The sequence below is a fragment of the Neomonachus schauinslandi genome, chromosome 6 (assembly GCF_002201575.2).
Source record: "Neomonachus schauinslandi chromosome 6, ASM220157v2, whole genome shotgun sequence".
In the NCBI taxonomy this organism is placed as follows: domain Eukaryota; kingdom Metazoa; phylum Chordata; class Mammalia; order Carnivora; family Phocidae; genus Neomonachus; species Neomonachus schauinslandi.
Genome location: NC_058408.1, coordinates 130,524,018 through 130,546,112, shown reverse-complemented (window position 1 = coordinate 130,546,112; position 22,095 = coordinate 130,524,018). Strand labels below are relative to the sequence as shown.

Genomic DNA, 22,095 nt, shown 5'->3' with positions numbered 1-22,095 from the left:
CCAATCTGTCCCTAATTTTTTTTTTTTAAGATTTTATTTATTTTTCAACAGAGAGAGAGAGACAGTGAGAGAGGGAACACAAGCAGGGGGAGGGGGAGAGGGAGAAGCAGGCTTCCCGCGGAGCAGGCAGCCCGATGCGGGGCTCGATCCCAGGACCCTGGGATCATGACCTGAGCCAAAGGCAGACGCTTAACGACTGAGCCACCCAGGCACCCCCCAATCTGTCCCTAATTTATCTCCTGCTCTTCCAACCTATAAACCCAGACCCTTCTTCTCCTGCCATCTCCACCTCCTGAAGTTCACTGTTTCCTAGCAAGATCAAGTCCAGAATAGATCCTCCTGCCTTGAACACTGAAGAAGGGGAAGCCAAGTTCATAGGAAAAGATTTCAGCTGGGACAGGATGGGGTGGGGGGGGGCTGCTTCTTAGTATTAACTCAGGTCTTTTGTGCAACACGATCACAAAATGTCAGCCACGAATTGTTCCACCAGATGAGCCCATGAAATGAATATTAATTTTTTTTTAAAGATTTTATTTATTTATTTGACAGAGAGAGACACAGCGAGAGAGGGAACACAAGCAGGGGGAGTGGGAGAGGGAGAAGCAAGCTCCCGGCAGAGCAGGGAGCCTGATGTGGGGCTCGATCCCAGGACCCTGGGATCATGACCTGAGCCGAAGGCAGTCGCTCAACCGACTGAGCCACCCAGGCGCCCATGAATATTAATTTTTTAAAAAACCCTTTTGAGTACTAGCCTTTTTTTTTTAAAGATTTTATTTATTTATTTGACAGAGACAGAGAGAGAGGGAACACAAGCAGAGGGAGTGGGAAAGGGAGAAGCAGGCTTCCCGAAGAGCAGGGAGCCCGATGCAGGGCTCGATCCCAGGGCCCTGGGATCATGACCTGAGCCGAAGGCAGACGCTTAACCATCTGAGCCACCCAGGTGCCCCAAGTACTAGCTTTTTTATAAAGCACAATATTTACCCAGGGGACCATCCATAATGGCAGTTAAACAGAGACACTTGAATTCACTGTATTCTAGGATCTTGGGAAATAGAAATCTCTTAAGTACCTTTACTCTGCTTCATGGGAGCTACTTTTCAAAGTTTAAATTACTTATATTGCACACTACTCACTTCCTAAATTCCATTTATAAATCAAAGTAGCTTTTGAGCAATTTGATGGGAGTGAAATGGATTAAGAAGAACAACAAGTACATATATATGTGGTCATTTGAGTTTATAAGATTTTTCTATCTTTTGTCTTTGACCTCTTTTATGGAGAATGCTCTGAGCTAGGTCTGGTGTGTTCATCTTTGGCCTGGAGATCAGGTGTTCTGCCAGAAAAGGACATGTGGCTATCTTCTTAGAATGACCAACATTTGACTCTGATGAGACGATGACTTCCGGGTTCTATCAGTGCACCAGAGTTGACCTGCCTAAGGTCTCAGAGACCCAGGCTGAAGAAGAGTTTTTTCCAGAATAATACCTTGTCATTCACAATCACTCAACTCCAGGTTCTAGATCTCACCTTGGGTATTTTATTATTTTTTTTTAAAGATTTTATTTATTCATTTATTTGAGAGAGTGAGAAAGAGAGAGAGAGCACATGAGAGGGGGGAGGGTCAGAGGGAGAAGCAGACTCCCTGCCGAGCAGGGAGCCCGATGCGGGACTCGATCCCGGGACTCCAGGATCATGACCTGAGCCGAAGGCAGTCGCTTAACCAACTGAGCCACCCAGGCGCCCACCTTGGGTATTTTATAATGCTGACCTAAAAGTTTCCATCCCACCCAATTAGACACAAAGGCTCTTCGTGCTGGAAGAGTTCTCAGAGGGCATCTTGTGTGGCTGATTTTCAAACTACTTGGAGGAATATATTTTCCCAAACTACTGCAAACTGATATTTTTGTAAGTGCAATAAAAATATCACAGAATGTCAAACTGCTATACAAGTTTCTAAAAAATTCTCAGTGGATGTACTTATCTGTACTTATCTCATCACAGGTCAGTAGCAGTTTGCAGATCAGCACTGGTCCCTGGACCACACTTAGAGTAGCAGTGATGCTGGTGCCAACTCCTCATTCTTCAGGTAAGGAAGCGGACGTGAATGAGGAGATGGCAATTAACCACAAACACACAGTTTCTTAACTGGAGAATTGGGTTAGTACCAGGACTACTGATGAAGCCACAACTACTGAACCTCGTCATAGTCCCTCATGTATAGATTAAGACCGATGGACCCAGCAGGAAGATTTCCTACCTGCACTCTACAGGTTGTGATTTTGCTGAGTTTGTGTCTCTGACTAGGTTAGGTTACACACACACACACACACACACACTGTGAAGGCAGGCCTTTCAGACCCCAGATTATGCCGAGTCTGTCCCTTTGACATTCATATGGCAACTTTCAATTGTCCTTTATTGCTTTTAGCACAGTTAAGCAATCCCATCTTTAATTCTCCGATTATTTGGTTACCGTCTGTTTTCCCTACTGGACTGTACTCAGGGAGCAGAGACCACGCGGGCCTGGCTTACCATTACATCCCGGGGCTTAGTACAATGCCTGACTCCTAATAGACATTCAACACGTGTTTGTTGAAAGAACGAATTAGTGAGTGGAGAAGTCCTGTGGGGCACCACTCTGGGGCCATCTGCAGGTGCTGGGGAAGCTGGCAGCCTGCCCAGAGCTGCCACCCTGAGGGAGACGACCCCAGCAAAGTCACAGAGCTGAGCCTGGCTCTTCTAGCGACTGGCTGACTTGCTTCCCTCCCTGCCCTGCCTCCCGTCCTGTCTCCCCCTACTTCCTTCCTTTCAGCCTTCTTGCCTCTAACTACTCCTGTAGCTAACACTGCGGGAGGCAGTGTATACAAAGACAACCTAGCAGGACTGCTGCCTAGAAAAGGTTTCTAACCTAGTAGCGGAGATAAGTACCGTGGATAGGTCATGAGAGAAGTCAGCAAAAATAAACATTGACACAACATGAGCTCCGGAAGGTTCAACTCCTCTGCCCGGATGGCAAGCCCTTCACAGTCAGACCATATCTGGTCTGGTCAAGGAGCTGGCGTGTTTCAGAAAGCCGGAAGTTCCCAGCACCTCCAGACATCACAGGGACTTCTGTCTCCGAACCTCGGGCTCCTACCGCTGTTCCGCCTGAAATGTTCCTCTCGCCTTCTTTTGGCTCTGCTAGGTCTCACCTGGCCAGACTTAGCTCAAGTGCCGTCACCCGGGACGCATGCACGCCGCTTCGGCCTCGTGGGGCACAAGCAGGTGCACACCAGGGCGTCTGACACTTGTGGTCAGGCCTCCCAGCTGGACTATAGACTCTCGGAAGGAAGGGAATGTGCTGGTACGTATTCAGTGACCCCGCAGTGCTCCGAGCATGAAGCTCTGAACCCTTCCGTGGAAACATGCTGCTAGGCCAAAACAATTTCATTTGAGGCCATTTTCCCGCTCTACCCCACCTGGAACATGTAAAAGCAAATTCAGGGCAACGGATACAAACAGTGTCACCGAAAGATATCGTGCCTTGCCCCGGCAGTGGTTACGCTGAGGTAACACGCAAGACAGGTTTCCAAGATTTAGTTTGTAAACTGTTTGTGAAATGTAAAAAGTCTGTAAGATGGGGAATGGGGACAATAAGACCAGCTGGAAACAACAGAAAAACTACATAATTACTAGGAATAGCAGCACCACAGATAGTGTCTACACAGTGATTCTGGGTGAGTTACTTTACCTCCTGGCCTCAGTTTGCTTATCCGTGAAATGAGAGTGCTAGGCCTGCTTTCCCTAGTCTCCTGTCCCTCTAATCATCCAGGTGTCTCTTAGAAACCAGCCTGTCTCTCCTGGGCTCCCAAGGTCAATGGCTGTTCCAGAAACGGCTGCTGATTTCTTCCAAGCAGCCGGAAGGAAAAGGTTCCTATTCATTACACAGCCCCATAAATCATCTGGAGTCCATAGGATGTTTAATATGGAATCACTTAATTTAATAGTCATTTTGACATAAGGAATTGTTTTCTTAAAGCTAGAACTGGCTGTAAAACCTCAAGTGATATTTTATGGCTGCCATATAATAAAATCATTCAGTAATTAGTGATTAATGACATACAACAGTAAGTTTCTCTGTGGCCACCTCCCCCGCTGCTGTTTCTCTCTGCTTTCACCCACTTGCCAGTGCAGCGATCATACCTGGAGTGACGAGTTTTTACAATTGGGGTAGATTTCTGAGCCTAAAACACCATCACCTCCATCAAAGAGTGTCCAACAGAGCCTGGCGCTGTGGTGAGGCTGAACGGAACCACCGAAATAGACACAATCCACAGCATGGAGCAAAGTCAAAGCATGGAGCTTCCCTGGACAAACTGCCAAGGGTGGGTGTTCAGTACCACGTGTTGACTTCCTAGGTTCTGTCATTTGTATGACAGCGTCACCCTTGCCAGGGAGAGGCATGCCAACACTCTGAGCTTAAGAGTCTTCTGCACCCTTTTGCCTATCACACTTCTGCCCTTCACTGCACTTTTAGCCCTGACTCTCCCACCCCCAGAGTACCTGACACCCCCTTGCTGAGGGGGGTTCAGTTACAGCGTGCTTCTCCGGCCTACCCTCCCACAAACACCAAAAACCAAACTTGATGGTACCAGCTCTGAATGAGGAAAGACCAGTCCCCCTATTTTCTGGTTCACATGAACACTAATTACAACCCTAGGGAGCAGATGATTGGTGTTAATCCCATTGGTATTAATCCCATTGTTTTGTGAACAAAGAAACTGAGGCCCTGGGCCCAAGATCACACAGCTAATGAGCAGTACGAGTGTGAGTCCAACCCAAGTGGTCTGTGGCCAACCCAACACTGGGCCGCTACGTTGTTCTGCCTGCGTGCTTGTTAAAAAGAGTTGTAGTAACGGGCGCCATGAACTTAGCACAATGTTAAATGGTAAGTTGTTATAGTCATGTTTACATGCATATTTATTTTTTAGTATTGCACTGTTATTTATTGCTGTTCTTATCAAAACTCACTTCCCTCTTAGGAACAGGAGAAGGACGGGAGTACACCTCGCTCTTGCTGCCGAAGTGGACACAGTGGTGTGCCGTCCACAGCCTGCTCTGTCCTAGGCATTCCCTCCCCAGTGTTGGAAACCGACGTGTGGCTGATGACTCCCAGCTCAGCTGCCCTCTGGGAATTTTCCGCAGCTGATGACAACCACCTCACCAAGGTCACACCCCTTCCTGAGTGGCAGCCCTCATCTTATGGCCGGTCAATGCGGAGGTATGGAGGCCCAATCCCTTGGCACAAGACTGGCTGTGTCTGAAGGGCCATCCCAGCTACGTAGCCCCCTGGGATCAGCTGTGGCAACTGCATGGCAGCCCCACCTCTTCCCTGCCTGCCACGTTCCCTCATCCCTCAAAGGGAACGTTGTACCTCAGAGCTCCCAGTAAACCTCCTACACACCACAAACCTCTGTCGTAAAGTCTACTTACCAAGGGAACACCACCTACAACATACACCCATGCCAAAAACAAAAATCAAAAAATTAAAAAAAAAAAAAAACCCACAGAAACAAACAAACAAAACCACTCAGAGAACATTGTTTTGGTGCCTTTTTACATTGGGGGAAATCATACCTAAGTCCCGAACGTGGCTTTCTACAAAGTGTGTAAACGTCATGCCGAATTTGAATATCCATTAAAAGATTTATTTCTAATGTCCCCAAATCTGTGGTCATCATAACTTGTCCATTTACTTCTAAGTACGAGTTGAGTTTTTAGATATTAAGAAACCATTAAACAATATTCTAGGACCGAAGAAGGATTTGGATTTATTTTCTATTCTTCAGGAGGTTCTTTTCCTCATTTATTTATTTTTCCTTTCATTTCCTCTTTTAATTGCAAAGCACATTTTCTGGAATTTCCTAGAGTTCTGTCTCTTCTTTCCAGTGCTCCCTGCTCCAAATAATAGCCTTTTACCAGGTCACCTGGTCTCCAGTGACTTGCCCTTCATCCCACTGCAAGAATGGCCTTCCTAAGGGCCAGTCCTGAGCATTCCCTGGTCCTGAGCAGAACCCTTCAAGGCGTAGAGTATTAACTGCAAAATCTTCCACCTGGCATTTAGGGCCTCTGAGCGATCACTTTAATCTTCTTTTCCAGCCTTATCAGCATCTCTTCTCCCATAAGCACAGAACGTGAACTTCCTGACAATCTCAACTATTAACAATTTTCTAAACACATCCCATGCTCCCCCACTTTTGAAGCTCTCCCCCTGCTCCTTCCTCTGCCTGAAATTTCTGCCATCACATCACACAAGCAGGCTCAGGAGCCCACACACAAGCTCTGCCTATTGGAACGGAACCTATCTTTCCAGGTTCCTCCCAAATGCCACCTCCTCTGTGAAGACTTCACTGCTGCCACCCTCTGTCACAAGCTGTACCTCCCTCTGCCACTTCACCATTGTCCTTTGTATAAGATATTTGTCCCTTTGTCTCAACTTTCCTTTGTCCTACTGTATCAGTTAGCGTTTGCTGCATAATAAGCCATCCCCAAATTCAGTGGCTCACAACAGTCGTTCTTTATTGTGTTCATGCATCTAGAGGCCAGCTGAGGATTGGCTTCTCTCAGCTGGGCTCTATGGGAGGCTCTGCTCCATGCTATGAATCCAGGAGAGACTGGCTCTTTTCAGAGGCAGGGGTTTCAGCATACATCCTGTGTTCATGATAGAGCCTGGGGTGGGGGCGGGTGTGGAAGCCACAGCAACCATGCCACAGCCCACGTAACAGGTACTTTAAACCTTCCACTAATGTCACGTCTACTAAATTGGAGAAAGCAAGTCACATGGATGAAGCCACAATCAAGGGGTGAGGAAGTACCTGCCGTGTATTGTTGAAAGGTACCACAAAATTACATGGCAGCAGGTTTGGATGTATAATTCTATTACTTCAGAGAGCTCAGAACTGGAACAACCCACATCAACTGCCCTTTATTTCCCTTTAGATGGATACACAGTTCACAGAGTAGGTACTCAAAACCATGTCTTGAACAGAATTGCTCAGTAAGTACATCTAAATGGTCACAGAGAAAAATCAATAACCTCATTCGTGCCATAGTGTTTATAAAAACTAGAGGCATTATTTTTATAATGACTAACATCAAGACAGCATTTTGCAGTTACAAGGCATTTCAATAATGTCTTACAGCTTTCAAAGCACGCCTAAATATATTATCTCATTTAGCATGGAGCGTGTGTGTTTCCAAAGATGCCCGGAGGTGGCCGTGTCTCCACTGGCTGCAACTAGTCTCTAACTGGGGCTGGCAAGTACTGCAGAGAAAGGGGAAGACTTTTGGTAAGGGGGACCCAGTTTGTACTACTCGAAGCACAACACCTGGTAGTCCATTAACTGGCCTCCCTGGTTTTCAAAACCATTTCCTAAAGACCTCCTCTGGTTTCGAAAACCTAAGGTACAAAGGAGTTGCCAGGAGACAGTACTAATGTGGAGATTCCTGAAGTCCAGGTCTAGAGATTCAGATCAAGAGTTCTGAGGTGAGACCCAAACATTTGCATTTTAATAAGCACCTCAGGTCAATCCACTGCAGGTTCTCCCTTGACCATCAACTGAGAAACAAAATTCTCCCTGACGGTCAAAGGAGTGGACAGGATTTCCTCTTATGCTACCACCTAATGCCGGAGATCAATACCCAGGCTCCAAGGGGATCATGGACTCCTAGTGGGGAAGCACTGAGCCAAGCCTCCAAGACCTTCTGGTCAGCCCTTTGAATTCTACAGCCCTTTGAAGACACAGAAGGCCTGAGCAATCTCTGAGCACCCCCAAGGACTGGTTCCATTCCAGGGGCAGAAGCAGAATTTACACCCAGAAGCCCTAACTCCTACTCAAACTGTCTTCCCACTATGTATCACAAGTCACAGATTTTTCTCTACCTAATTTACTGAGTTTCTCCCTGCTCTGCAAAAATCCTAAGAAAGGAAAGGAAAAAGGAAAAAGGAAAGGGAAAGGGAAAGGAAAGGAGAGAGGAAGGAGGGTAGGAGGGAGGGAGGGAAGGAAGGAAAGAAGGAAGGAGGGAGGCATGGCTCCCCCAATTATGCAATCCATGTTCCAAATCTCCTCTTCCATGAAAGTACAAAATAGTCATAAAACCAAATTCCATTTGTTCTATTTCACTGTTGCTTTTTTTAATGACACTTGTTAAACGGGGCAATAATGCTAAGAAATGCATGAAGCAGGATCTTGAACCTCTCGTTCTCAGAGTCATGTGGACAAGTGCATGGCCATCCCATTTTAACCCAACAATGCTTTTGGCCTTGCTCCCTGGCAATTCTTGCATACTTTGGTGCTTTTTATAGATCAGCCTGGTTCCAGGGTCTGACCTTTTTAACACTTGAGTCTCCTTGCATCCATCCAAAACGCTGAGTGGGCAGAGCAGGGATTCCCCCAGGGGCATTCTCTCTGCCTCCACTGTGCACAGTTCTGCCCAAATTACTTGACAGCTTCCCTTCAACACTGCTGGAGGAAAAGGTTGGAGAGCATCTGAATAGGACAGGGCTGGCCAGTGGGGAGATGAGAAGGGGCGGGGCCTGCCCCTAATCCATCATCCAGGCTGTCTTCCGGAAGAGCAAACATGAGTGAGATGCCTGTGGCAGGATAACATACCCTGAGTGGGGGAATTGGAGGAGAAACAGCATAGATTCTTGAATCAGGATTTTGTGCCTCATTGTAAGCAAAGGGGATCAAGGTGGTAGAATTTGCCAGTTGCTAGATTCAGAAATGCACAAACGTACACAGGCAGAAAACTGCTGTCTTTGAAAGGCACTATGCTGACAGTACCGCCTAAAAGAATTGCCTGTTTTAGGCATCCCTTTGAGAACAAAACACGTTAGGGTGTGACTGAATGAAAGATCCTCAGTGCCATTTGCCACCAGAGACGAAAGCATCCATCTCTTCCAATCCAGTCCCCACAGTCTTCTATCCACCTAGCTCTGTGAATTAGCACTTCACTTGTCAAAACCATGTTTAGGGCACCTGGGTGGCTCAGTTGGTTAAGCGTCTGCCTTCCGCTCAAGTCATGATCCCAGGGTCCTGGGATCGAGTCCCACATCAGGCTCCCTGCTCAGCGGGGAGCCTGCTTCTCCCTCTGCCTGCAGCTTCCCCTGCTGTGTGCCCTCTCTCTGTGTATGTCAAAAAAATAAATAAAATCTTTAAAAAAAATAAATTAAAAAAAAACATGTTTATGTGACTGTGGGCAATTGTCTCTTCACCAAACATGGTAAGCCCATGGATAGAGAAGAGGGTCACCAGGTAGTGTCCTCACTAATACAATGGTTTATGTCATTTGCCACCATTGAAACAGTGTCTACGCTATGAAGCTGGACTTGTCAGGATGTTATAAGCACCAAGGAAAGATATCCAGAAGACTTCCATCCATTGTGTAAAATGAAAAGACCAGTCTAGATTGATGATTTTGTAAACATTTTTGTTTCTTTAATAAATGGTCTTCTATCTTCAAAGGAAATTGTATGCAGAAGCCTAGTGTATAAAACTAATTAAGAAGCTGAGTAGTTCTGGGGGCGCCTGGGTGGCTCAGTCAGTTAAGCGTCTGCCTTTGGCTCAGGTCATGATCCCAGAGTCCTGGGATCGAGCCCCGCATCGGGCTCCCTGCTCAGTGGAGAGCCTGCTTCTCCCTCTCCCTCTGCTGCTCCCCTTGCTTGTGCTCTCTCTTGTGTGTGCATTCTCTCTCTTTCTCAAATAAATAAATAAAATCTTAAAAAAAAAAGAAGACGCTGAGTAGTTCTGGCTGAAGCAAAAAAGGGTGGGCCAAGGAACTGATCACCAAGCACCTTATAGACTTTTCTGTGAATCATGTAGTCCCTGGGGCAAATTATCCGAACCCCCATAGAGCTTTCAAGAGCACTGTCAGAGAATACAAACCTCATAACATGACAGGGTCCTTTCCACTCTAACTTTTCCATAATTCTTTAGTCTAAATGAGAGTATATCAATTCAGGGGAATATTTTGCCACCATCAAAATGATCTTTATGAAATTATGTATACATACAGAAAACTGTTCAGGTTAGGTATAAGTAAAAAAAGAGAAAGATCCAAAATGGGCACATATTAGAACTATAATTTTGTGAGAAATTGCTTTCATGTGTAAAATAATTATAAGATGACAAGAATAAAAAATGTCATGTTAAAATGATTAAATCCTTAGTTTAATAAAAATTTTAATGCCATTGTATCAACTGAAATGCACATAAAAATGTGTTATTTTTTAAAAAATCATATATTAGATATGCATATTTTTTAAAGTCTACAATTCCATAATTTCTCATTGGAGAATGGAACTCAGAAGCAGGATACTTGAGAAGATTTGCATCTGTCCTGAGAAAAACCAGTAGCTTATCTACTGACAGTGAGTTGCACAGAAATGCACTTAAGCATCTCAAAAAAAGTACCATATGTTAATAAATCTTCATAAAACATGTATGCATGCCATTCACCTACACAAAAGATGAATGCTCTCCATTAGCCAGAGTGACAAGTCTAAATCACTTCCCCGGTATGTGAGGCCCTACACAAACCGAATCAAGTCTACTTCCAGTTTGATTTCTCATTGCCTCTCAATGCAAATCCTATTGTTCTGGCACAGTGGTTCTCCCTGGCAGGGGCTAGCCCAGGAAGGTGGTTCTGCTTCTCAGAGAACATTTGGCAATATCAGAATAGCTGGAGACATTTCTGGTTGTCACAACTTGGGGAGGGGTAATGTAGCATTTATGGAGCAGAGATCAGGAATCCAGCTAAACCTCTGACAATGCACAGGACAATCATCCAGACCAAAATACCCACAAGGCTGAGGTTGAGAAACCCTATTCTAGCAGATCCACTAACTGCTCTCCGAACATGACCTCCGCTTTGTTCCAATTATTCTCCCTTCCCAGGAAAACCTGCCTCCCTTTCTTCCTCACCAGTTCAACCCACTCTTGAAGATTCCTCAATCCCAACTCCTCCAAGAAGGCTTTGCTGAACATACCAGGCTATTCCGAGCCCTGCAGCCTCTGAGGGACAACATTTGCTCTAATATTCTTCTGGTGTTTCCCGTTTCTGGCCATGGTCCCTGGGCAATCCGCATGGACTTGTCTCAACATCTGCATCACATCTGTTAAAGCACACATCATCTGATACAACACAATCTTTAATTTATGGTCTTATAAATTTTATTTAATTTTATTAACATCAAGCCAGAAATAATTTTCTCTAAAAATAGTTTTAACACGTATAATAATAGACATATGCTGACAGCCAGAAAAACAGATCAGAAGTGCAAACACCAACTATTAGGCAATGGAATTTGAATGTGGGGGAAAAAAAAAAAAAAGAAAAAGATATTCAGACACACCCAACCTTGTTTAGTTACAAAGAGATGCTAAGTGCTATTTGCCGCCGAATTAATGAGGATGGTCACTTCTTCCAATTATCTGCTTATCTTATAAGTTGTTTCATTATTAAAATTATAGCTAATATTTATTAAGTACTTATTATGTGCCAGGCTGAGAAGACTGGCATTCAGCCAGGAGGCAACAGTAGGGTCTACCAGCTGGTGCCCCTTCTGACTAATGGGGCATTGGTCAGAGATCAAGTACAATTGTCAACAGCTTTTAAGAGCAGAGCTCTCCTCTTATGTAGATCCCAAAACCCCCAAAAGAATTAATCTCTAGTCCCATCGTACTCTCCTAATCACTTAAAGTTTAAAAGACATATTTTCTTTATAGTGTAAAGAATGGCACCAACTCTATACGCATGCAGGCAAATTACAGCCACACACCATGGTTACCCAATCCAATCATGCCAATCTGAAGAGAGATGGTGTGTGCCAAACAGCTTTACTTACTATAGCACCAGAAGTGAAAGTCCAGAAAAAAACATCAACTAGAAATGTGTAGGACCCATATGAAGAAAATGATACAGCTCTCCTGAAGAACACACAGAAGTGGAATAAAAGAAGAGACAAGCCATGTGGCCAAAAATGAAAACCAGATATTGGAAAAGATCCAGTTCTCTCCAAATGAATTCATAGCTTTGCTGCAATTCCAATCAATAGTCTACTCAGTTGCTTTGGTGGGGGGCAGGGGGGGGAGTAGGAGATTTTGGAACCTAACAAAGTGATTCCAAATTCATTTGGATAGATAAATGAGTAAGATAAGCCAAGAATATTTTGAAAAAGAAGTCAGGGTTCTATTTTTGTTTTATTTTGTTAGGTCTTGCAGGAGAGGAGACTTGCCCAGCTAGGCACTATGCTGTGTTATAAACAATAATTAAACACAGTAAGGTCCAGTTCAGGGCACAGAGGACCAACCAATCCAGTAAAATAAAAGCTGACTAATGCCACCAACATCAAAGTACCTAACATGGACTAGAGCTTCTCTTGCGAGAAATCATCAGAGGAAATAGTTCATGTGCACAGAACTAAGTGGGAACATGTTCATTGGATTTTATTTTACTTAAAAAAAATAGAAATCCCATAAATTCTAAAAATACCCACCAGTATGAATAAAATGATTAACTTATTAAACTGATTATAATATGGTCACAAGATGATATGGACAACTATTAATATGAGATTTCTGAAGCATAATATCAGAGAGTGCTCAGTATTTTTATGCTACATATTACCTAATTTATATACTATATACATAGTATATAGTATATACAGTATATATCTAATATATAAAAATATATCATGCATATTATTTAATAAAGATGCATTACAAATCAGAAAACTTCAGATAATGTTCACATGGTCACAGGTTGAGGACACTATCTGAACATGAAGTAAAAGAAGACATTATAATGGGAAAAATAAAAAGATTTGATCAATTCTTTTAACTGAAAAGTATGTTAAAAATCATAAGGCAATTAAAACCCAAAGAACAGACTGGGAACAATATTGAAACAAAATGAGAGACCATATAAAGAACTCATAATAAAGAAGAAGAAAAAACAGATGGCCACATAAAAGAAATACAATGGCTAATAAATACTTAAAAACATGTCTAAACTCACCAGTCTGATAAGAAATGCAAATTAAAACAAGGAAAATCCATTTTTGCATATTGAATTAGATTACTTTTTTAAATTAAATTTTTATGAGGTGTAGTGAAGTGGTATTTTACTAGTTGGAGTGGAAACTGGCATAAACTTTCTGGGGAATAATTTGGCATGATAATATTAGATATATAGATATTGTTTTGGTATTCTATCCTTAAAAATTCTAATCATCAGACTTTAGACAAACAATTACTTAAAGGTTTTCAAAACAACATTCCAATGCCTTTTTTAATAGTAAAAGTTTAGAAGCAAGATCAATGTTAAATGATGAATGAATGATGAAATTATTATATATCCACCAATTAGAATACAATGCAAATAATACAAGGTTTAAGTTATGTTTGGAAAGTGTAGAGGATGGTACAGGAAAATACTGAAGTACATTTTTAAAAGATACAAAATCTTATAAACAGCATGATCTCACTTATGAAAACTTAAATATTAATGTTCAAAATTATAATAGGGAAAAAAGTCTATGAAGAAGTACTTGATTTTTTTAAGTGGTATTCTCTGAGCAATGAAATTACAGGTACTTATTTTCTTTTTATTTTCCTTCCTTTCCTTAAATATTTACAATGAGCTTTCATTGTATCTATAATCAAAAAAAAAAAGTAAAAAGTGTTTGTTTCTTTTTAAAATTATTTGTGTGGTTTTGGCATTGCCTCTCCATCTTTCCCCATATGTCTAGCCCTTTGTGCTCCAGAATTCTTGTTGGTAAGAGGTTCTCTACAAAGTTCACATTCCTTTCCAAGCTGTTTCCGGCTTGACACCCTGCTATGGACTGATCTGAATCGTGCCCACCCCCCAAATTCAGATGTTGAAGCTCTAACCCCTAAGGGTTAGTGTCCTTATAAAAAGAGCCACCAGAGTTTGCTCTCCCTCTCCACCATGTGAGGGCACAGCAAGAAAGTGACCATCTACATGCCAGGAAGAGAGCTCTTGTCAGAAACTGAGCATCTGGCACTCTAATCTCAGACTTCCGGCCTCCAGGAATGTGAGAAAATAAATTTCTGTTGTTTCTACTGCCAGGGCTATGGTACTTCATTAAGACAGCCCCACCAGACTAATACACACCCCTAGCCCAAGCTGGAACAGAACATTCCTCCATTTCCTCAGTGAGAAAAAGGGTGACTCCTCCTGTTCGCAACCCTGCATCCAACCTGCATTTTAAACAGCCACCAAGCCTTCAATTTGGTGTTTTCTCCTTGGGCTGCTCGGCTCACCATTCTTCTCTTCCTTTTCTCCCTAAGCCTCTTCCTGACCCACCAATTCTCATACTCCCTATTCATGAGGCTGCAGAACAATTCATTACTATCCATATGTACACTCTCCCCACTTCTTCATGTAAGGAGGAAGTCCTGCATGAGCAATCTGGGCTTCAGGAAGACTACAGTGGTCAAGATGCTCTACTCTACGTGGGGGCTCTCCTGACCCAGCCCTCACAGGACAATAACTGACTCGAATCTCACCCACAGTGAGGACAATCAAACTTGCTCTCCTCTGAAAGTTTATTTATCAGTGAGATTCCCAGTCTCTGAGCTGAATGGATATTCTCATGTCCTCCACGTAATCATATGGGTGGAATAAGCATTTGGAAGTCATGTATCTCTCATTCCAGAGACACTAGCCAAGGTTAGGGAAAGAAGGAGGAATGGTATTTCCATCGTGTCCTGGAATTTTTCTTACACTGGATTAGGTGAGTAATGTGGCTAATTTTTGAATTCTGTTTAACATATACAAGTATTTTCAGATATCCCAAGGCCTGGTCAAATAATGATGTCTTCTCCTCATAATAGAAGTCATTAAGTATATAGCTCCATATGTCCCCTTATCTCCTGTTGCTCATAGAACACATATGTGCTAAGCATAATTATCACATGAGTCCAACACATCTTGATTTCATTCAAAGTGGTGAGCATTCTGTCTTCCTCAGTGCCCTGGCTGACTACTATGGATAGCTTTTGAGCATTGCATTTGCTCTTAGCATTAACATAGCTCTTCCAAGGCCAGGATGCAACCAGACATACAGCATGGTCAGCCCCCACCAGCAAAGTAGAAACTGATTTCTGCTTGCAAGCTGGGTTTTCACATCTCCCCTCCTGACCTTGCATGTATTATTTTGAATGTAATGCATTTATAAATTGCCGCACCATTTTAAAAATGTAAGGGAGAGCTGAATTAAATATTATTTGTGGCATACCCTGGTTTGCAAAGGGCCTCTAAATCTGATCTCTTATATCAGGTCGATGCCTAAATCCCATTACTTGAGATTGCAAAAGACTGTGTTTGCAAAACTATAGATGCACATTTAGAGGCAGCTTCAAAAATTCAGCCCATAATGTTAACTCTGTTTGAAAAGACCTTGATTTTCCAGGAAGCAATCTCAAGCCATTCTGCTTGTTCCTTAACTCTGTCTCTGTCATGGATAATGTATTAAGAGCCTAAAGATGACTCGCCATGTAGTTCTTCAGGACTCGTACTTTAGGGTCTAAATGAGTTCCTGGATGAATAAAAGGAGCCCATTTTTTGAAGCAAAACATAGGATACAATTCCAGAACAGCTGAGATCTACAGAGTTCAAAATTGAGGTGAAGGTGTAAGAGGGTTCACACCAACCATGTTATCTCAAGGTAATTACTCCCTATTTTTAACTCCTGCTTCTCTGCCCAATGTCTTCTACACCCACAACTGCTACTCTGCTGAGATGGATAGGTCTAGGACTCAGACACGTGGGAGTTTTTGCCTTAAGTGAAATTAACACTTCTCCAAAAGGGCAAGTGCACACTTGTGGTATGACAGATTACCATAAAACATAGCAGCTAAAAGCAGCAAATATTTATTATCTTCCTGTTTCTATGGGTCAGGAATCAGGACGTGACTCAAGTGGGTGCCTCTGCCTCAAGGTCCCTCACAAGGCTTCAATCAACGTGTTGGCCAGGGCTGCAGTCTCAGCTGAAGGATGAATAGAGAAGGAACTCCTTCCAAGTACGCTCATGCAGTTGTTGGCAGGGTTCAGTTGTTCTTTGTTGGAACTGAGTGGCTGGACTGAGGCTGTCCTGTTCCTCACTGACTACTGGCTAGAGACCTCCCCCAGGTACTTGCCACATGGGCCTCTCCACAGTGCAGCTCCCAACATGGCAGCCTGCTTTGGCCAAGCAAGCAAGAGAGCACACCTAAGATGAAAACCACTGTCTTTTTGAATCCAAATTTCTGAAGTGACACCTCATCACCTCCGCCACATTCTATTCACTAGAATCAAGTCACTAAATTCAGCCCAAACTCAAAGGGAGGGGACTACACAATGGCATGGTCCCCAGACAACAGAGACCATTGGGGGCCATTTTGGAGGCTGCTTGCCACAAGGAGGAAATATTAACTATAAATAAACTTATTTTTTTACATATGTTATAGTATGGGTGGGAATGTATGTTAGCACACAACTTTGATTTTTTTTTTTTTTTTTGAGAGAGAGTGAGTGAGCATGAGCAGAGGGTGGAGCAGAGGGAGAGGCTGAGAGAGAATCTCAAGCAGGCTCCACACCCGCATGGAGCCCAATGCAGGGCTCAGTCTCACGACACTGAGATCATGACCTGAGCGGAAATCAAGAGTCAGATGCTTAACTGACTGAGTTACCCAGGCGCCCCAACGTTGATAATATTTTTAATGACAGGTTTTAAAGATATTCAAAATGTGTGTATTTTGGAAGTAATTATTTCCCTTCTGGTGACGATCAAACCAAAAATATTAAACCCTAACAATTACCAATCCCCCTCTTCCATGTTCTAAGGGATGTGTGCCTAACAATTATTACATTGATTTGCTAGAGGACTGGGGTGAGTGTGATGGGTGGAGAAGTAAAGACAGAGGGTAGGTCACCATACATAAGAAAGCCTGTGACACTTGGGGAGGAAGGGAGGGGAAGGGGAGGAGCTCTGGAAGGGCACTGCTCGGACAGTAAGCCTCTGTGACTGAGAGCCTATAGAAAGAGAAGGAAAAGATGAGAAAGTAACCCGGATGATCAGGACTTCTGGAGACAAGTACAGGCAAAGGAATTTTAGAAAGACTCACTGTGTGCTGTGTGATATAATGCTTCCTTGCAACTCATTTAAGAAAATGTTCAGTAAAAAGCAGCATTGCTCTGAAATGCTTTCTGTATTGAATTTGGGTCATAATCACTTAAATGTGACACTCTGCTGAGACTGGGAAAAACACAATCAAAGTTCTTACTTGGGCTACCTAGACACTGGTGCAAGAAAACAATCCTAGATATTAAAGATATATGCACAAAATATTAATGAAACTCTTATTTATGGTAATCAAAAATGTGAAAATTTCCAATGTCCAATAAAAAGAAAACATGGTAATAAAACACGTATCTTTATATAATGAAGTACTGCATAGACAATTAAAAATGATGGTTATAAAGATTTTATACTAACATAAAAATTGCTATAATAGAACATTAAGAGGAGCAAAAGTAGATTGTAGAAATTCACATGTAATGTGTGTAGGCTACAAATGAATGAGCATATGCAGACAAAAAGAAACTGGGGAAAACAAGAAGAAAAGAAGCTTTGAAAGGCAAGATTGTAATGAGAAGTCTTATAGTCCGTTGTCTTTTTCCATGCCTTCCCTTTCTCCTTTAAAAGGCATTTTCCTAGGACCTCCTCTGTACTTTCCCATTTTCCTTACCCTCCTCATCATGGCCTTTCTGAAAACCAGAAGAGAGAAGCTGCCGGCACAAACGATCACTAGAAATCTACAGTGAGTACACTGACCTTATCAAAGTACAATAGAGGCGTGGAGCCTACCCTGCCTGTCCCTACACACCAGCCACTAATCAGCCTACAACCGGGCATCGTAACAGCTCAAAAGAGCAGTCCTCAAGGGAACTTCTTCCTGCCCCTCTAAAGAGGGCTGATCTAAAACCAGTACTACACGTGGAGAAAGGGGAACCCTCTTACACTGTTGGTGGAAATGCAAGCTGGTACAGCCCCTCTAGAAAATAGTATGGAGGGTCCTCAAGAAGTTAAAAATAGAGCTACCCTATGACCCAGCAATTGCACTACTGGGTATTTTCCCCAAAGATACAGATGTAGGGAAAAGAAGGGGCACATGCACCGCAAGGTTCATAGCAGCAATGTCCACAATAGCCAAACTGTGGAAGGAGCCATGATGTCCTTCAACAGATGAATGAATAAAGGAGATGTGGTCCATATACACAATGGGATATTACTCAGCCATCAGAAAGGATGAACACCTACCATTTACATTGACATGGATGGAACTGGAGGGTATGTTCTCAGGGAAATAAAACACATGTAAAAATACTCATCAGCTTATATGGTTTCACTCATATAAGAAATAGTGCAGAGGATCATAGGGGAAGGGAGGGAGAACAGAATGGGAAGAAATCAGAGAGGGAGACAAACCATGAGAGATTCTTGACTCCAGGAAACAAACTGAGGGTTGTGGAAGGGGAGGTTGGTGGGGGGGTTGGGGTAACTGGGTGATGGGCATTAAGGAGGGCACGTGATGTGATGAGCACTGGGTGTTAGATACAACTAATGAATCATGAACACTACATCAAAAACTAATGATGTACTACATGTTGGCTAATTGCATTTAAATAAAAATAATACTAAAATAAATTAAACCAGTACTACATCTACTGACTTCTTATAGGGTTTCTTATTCTCAAGACCAGTCATTGTTGCAACCCAAACATCCCAGGAAAGGATTAAGAGTTTAAAGTCCCTGATACCTTAGGGTGTATTACTTTATCAGAACACACTCCTGCAGTGATGGCAAGAAATAGGAACAAAAAAGACCCCAACCTTTCAGGAGACAGAATAATGAAGGGGAAGTTAATAAGAAGAGATACTGGAGACATTCTTTCTCTCTTTCTCAAGGCTACACAAGCAAATTTCATCAGAGCAGAGGCACATAGAGGCCAACCAAGTTATACCAGAAGAAGGCAACACCTAGGGAGGGTAAGGGGCCATAAAGGCAAAGCTGAGAGCCGCAAGTATTCACATTGGATGTGCAAAGAAAACAATCTTCCCACTGCAGAATGCGCCTGCCTCTTAAATATCTCCCACTGGAAGAGTGGAAATACTATTCATTTGCAGCTCAGTAGGATATTAAAAAACAAAAACAAAAACAAAACAAAAGAAAACACATACTTTTTCCCCATGATAGCTTTGCCCAAGCAGACAAGAAAGGCATTATGTTAAGACATACATTCCACTTTTGTGCTCCACTTGAAAATTATAATTGCTAAAGCAGCTGGGGTGATAAATGGAAACATAAGACAGGCCTGGTAATCTGCCTGTTAACCAGGTATCAAATGAGTGAAAGGGTCACGTATAAAGAAGGAGTTTTCAGGTCAGTCGGTACTATTCTTTGGGCATGCACTGGATAGCTGAATCACTCTATAATGTAAGATTCCTAGGTGACCTCTCTTGATGGGGTTAGAGCATCTGGAATTCACAAAGAAAATTTTACCTCCAGATGAAGGTTTTATAATTGCTGCTAATAAATATTATGTCCCATGCCCTGCCTAACTCAAAGGCACTGTGGGGCACGAAGGAGGAAATGGAAAATAAAGGCAGCCCCTGGCTATTCCCAATACACGTTCATGGCCATTACAGCAAATATGAGGCATGTGTGGTCGGTTCTTCCTCCTGCACCCTTGGCAAAGATCACTTCTGGATCACAGTGTTTTTCCCACAAATCCCCTCCAGGTGCTATTTTCCATCAACTGAAGGCAGAATGAAGAAGAAAATTTACATTCACGAAGGATCTATCCCTAGACAACTGCAAATCTCCAAATTATAGATAACAATATCTGGGCGACATTACTCGTGAACTGCACGTACACTCTCTGTCTACGTACAAGGTAAAAGTATTAACATCATCCTTCATCTCAATGTCTTGTTTTTAGCATGCCTACACTCCCTCCAGTGTGTCCCCACTGTCCCTAACACTCCACTGTACCATCTCTCCCAGAGAAGTAGTTTTAGGGCTTTCTGTTGTTGATTTGTTTTGGCTGTACCACTGCACAAGAATTATGACTCAATAAAGAGTAGAGGGCAGTAGAGGTTAGGCTGAGAAGTGGATCTTCCCGAGTAAATCAGATCCAATCAATTGTTATAAGATGTCCACAGGTATACAAATCTCATCATGCATGGGATACAAATTTGTGTCCCAGAAAAATGATGAATCACTTAGGTGTCATGGTCTTTGGAAATGCTAAAAAGCATAATTCTTAATGACTTACAACATACAAATGATAAATCTGATATGAAATTGAAGAGATGAAAGTGACAAATGTCCAACGGATCATATCTGGTCCTTTATAGAACCTTATGAAATTGACAAGAAGAATCTTGTTCCCATTATACAGATGAGGGAACCACAGCTTGAAGAGTCCTTGTGTCAGCCAGAGCAGGGCTCTACACCAGACAGAGGCACAATTTGTCTTTTCTCAAGGAGGTTCCGAGTGAATGTTTCTACTCCCAACCCATACAGGTTATGTCTCTTCAACACAAATGGTTTAGAGCTTTAGACAGACATGGATTTTGTCACTGGGGGAAGAAAATGTCTGTGTAAAGTGAGCTCTTCCACTGCAACTCCTATGACACCTAGAAGAATAATCATGGCAATTATACATCAGAAACGAAGAAGTGATAATTACGAAGATGGGATTGCCAGCTACCACTTGGCTAGCTAGCATGGACACTAACTTTTATATTTCCCCATGGGGGGCATATATGAAAGAATCACAGAGTGCAGGAGAGATGAAACACAATTATCAGGACCTGGGGATTTATTCTTTCCACTACACAAAGGAAGAGGGAGGGCAGACTGCAGCTGGAACCTTCTCTTCTTGCTCTTTGCCAAACATAGGAAAATGCTGCCCCTCGTCCACTTACTTTAGTTTCCCTCATAAACGATGACAAGGCTTATCCAGTCTATTGTACTTTCCTTTTCCATCAACTTGACTTCCTAGTCAGCCAACAGCCTCACCATCTCAAGAGTTTGTTCCAGAAATAGCAGAGGGCTTTTTTTTTTTCTTTTTGAAGGACCTGTGAGTGATGGCACACCAAGAAACTGGTCCCTCTTGGCTGAGCAAAAGGCTCTAGTCACATAGCTAGAATATCAGAAAAACAAATACTTCCTTTTTCTGCCTTAGTCTATCAAAAAATCTTAATAGTTCTAAATACAGACCCAATAATAAGTGTAATAACAGTACAGACCCAATAACAGTTGGTCTGAAAAGGGCAAAATAAGTGGGGATAGTCCAGGTGTTGAGTCAAGAGCACTACCCCCCACTCACTGTGTGCAATCAGTAGGTTGGTACACACTGGGTACTCACGGAATGCTTCTGCAGTTATCTTTCTGAATTTTGGTCACAGTTTTGTGCATACACAGGGGACTGGGTGGAGCCATTGCTTCCAAAGATGTTGGTGTGACTATATATATATGTACGTACAAAGTACTCATCACCATCCACACTACACACACACACACACACACACACACACACACACATCACCTCCACCTTATATAAGACAAAAATGGCCATCTTGTGACTTTTTAAGGGCATTGAACCAAGGTGCTTAAAAAGAGATAGAAAATAGGGACTACTTTCAAAGATTAATTTTGGTTTTGTTTTAATTAAGCATATAATTAAGCATATTAAACACTTGGGTGCATGCTTCTTAATCTCTATTCCTTTGGCTATACCTCTGCTGAAATGAAAGCAAGATACAAGTAAGAAGCCTTTTCACACTGCAGCAGGGAAGAATAAAATATAAAATTATACCAAACCACGTTTAGCTTGCTACAACCAAGTAAAAATAGCACACACGTATAAAGGAACACCAATTAATAAAAACACTTTCTGAGAGGGGGAGGGCTAATTTTCCACTTGGAACATATACTCACTCTTAAAAAAGGCTTTTCAGAATGTGCTCCACAGAAGCTG

At 42.6% G+C, this 22,095-nt stretch overlaps 1 protein-coding gene across 1 annotated transcript in view; it reads right to left on the bottom strand.

Moving 5' to 3' along the window:
• SORCS3 (sortilin related VPS10 domain containing receptor 3) overlaps positions 1-22,095 on the bottom strand; it is a 569,369-nt gene that overhangs the window by 182,953 nt on the left and 364,321 nt on the right. The gene's annotated exons all lie outside the window — the stretch shown is intronic.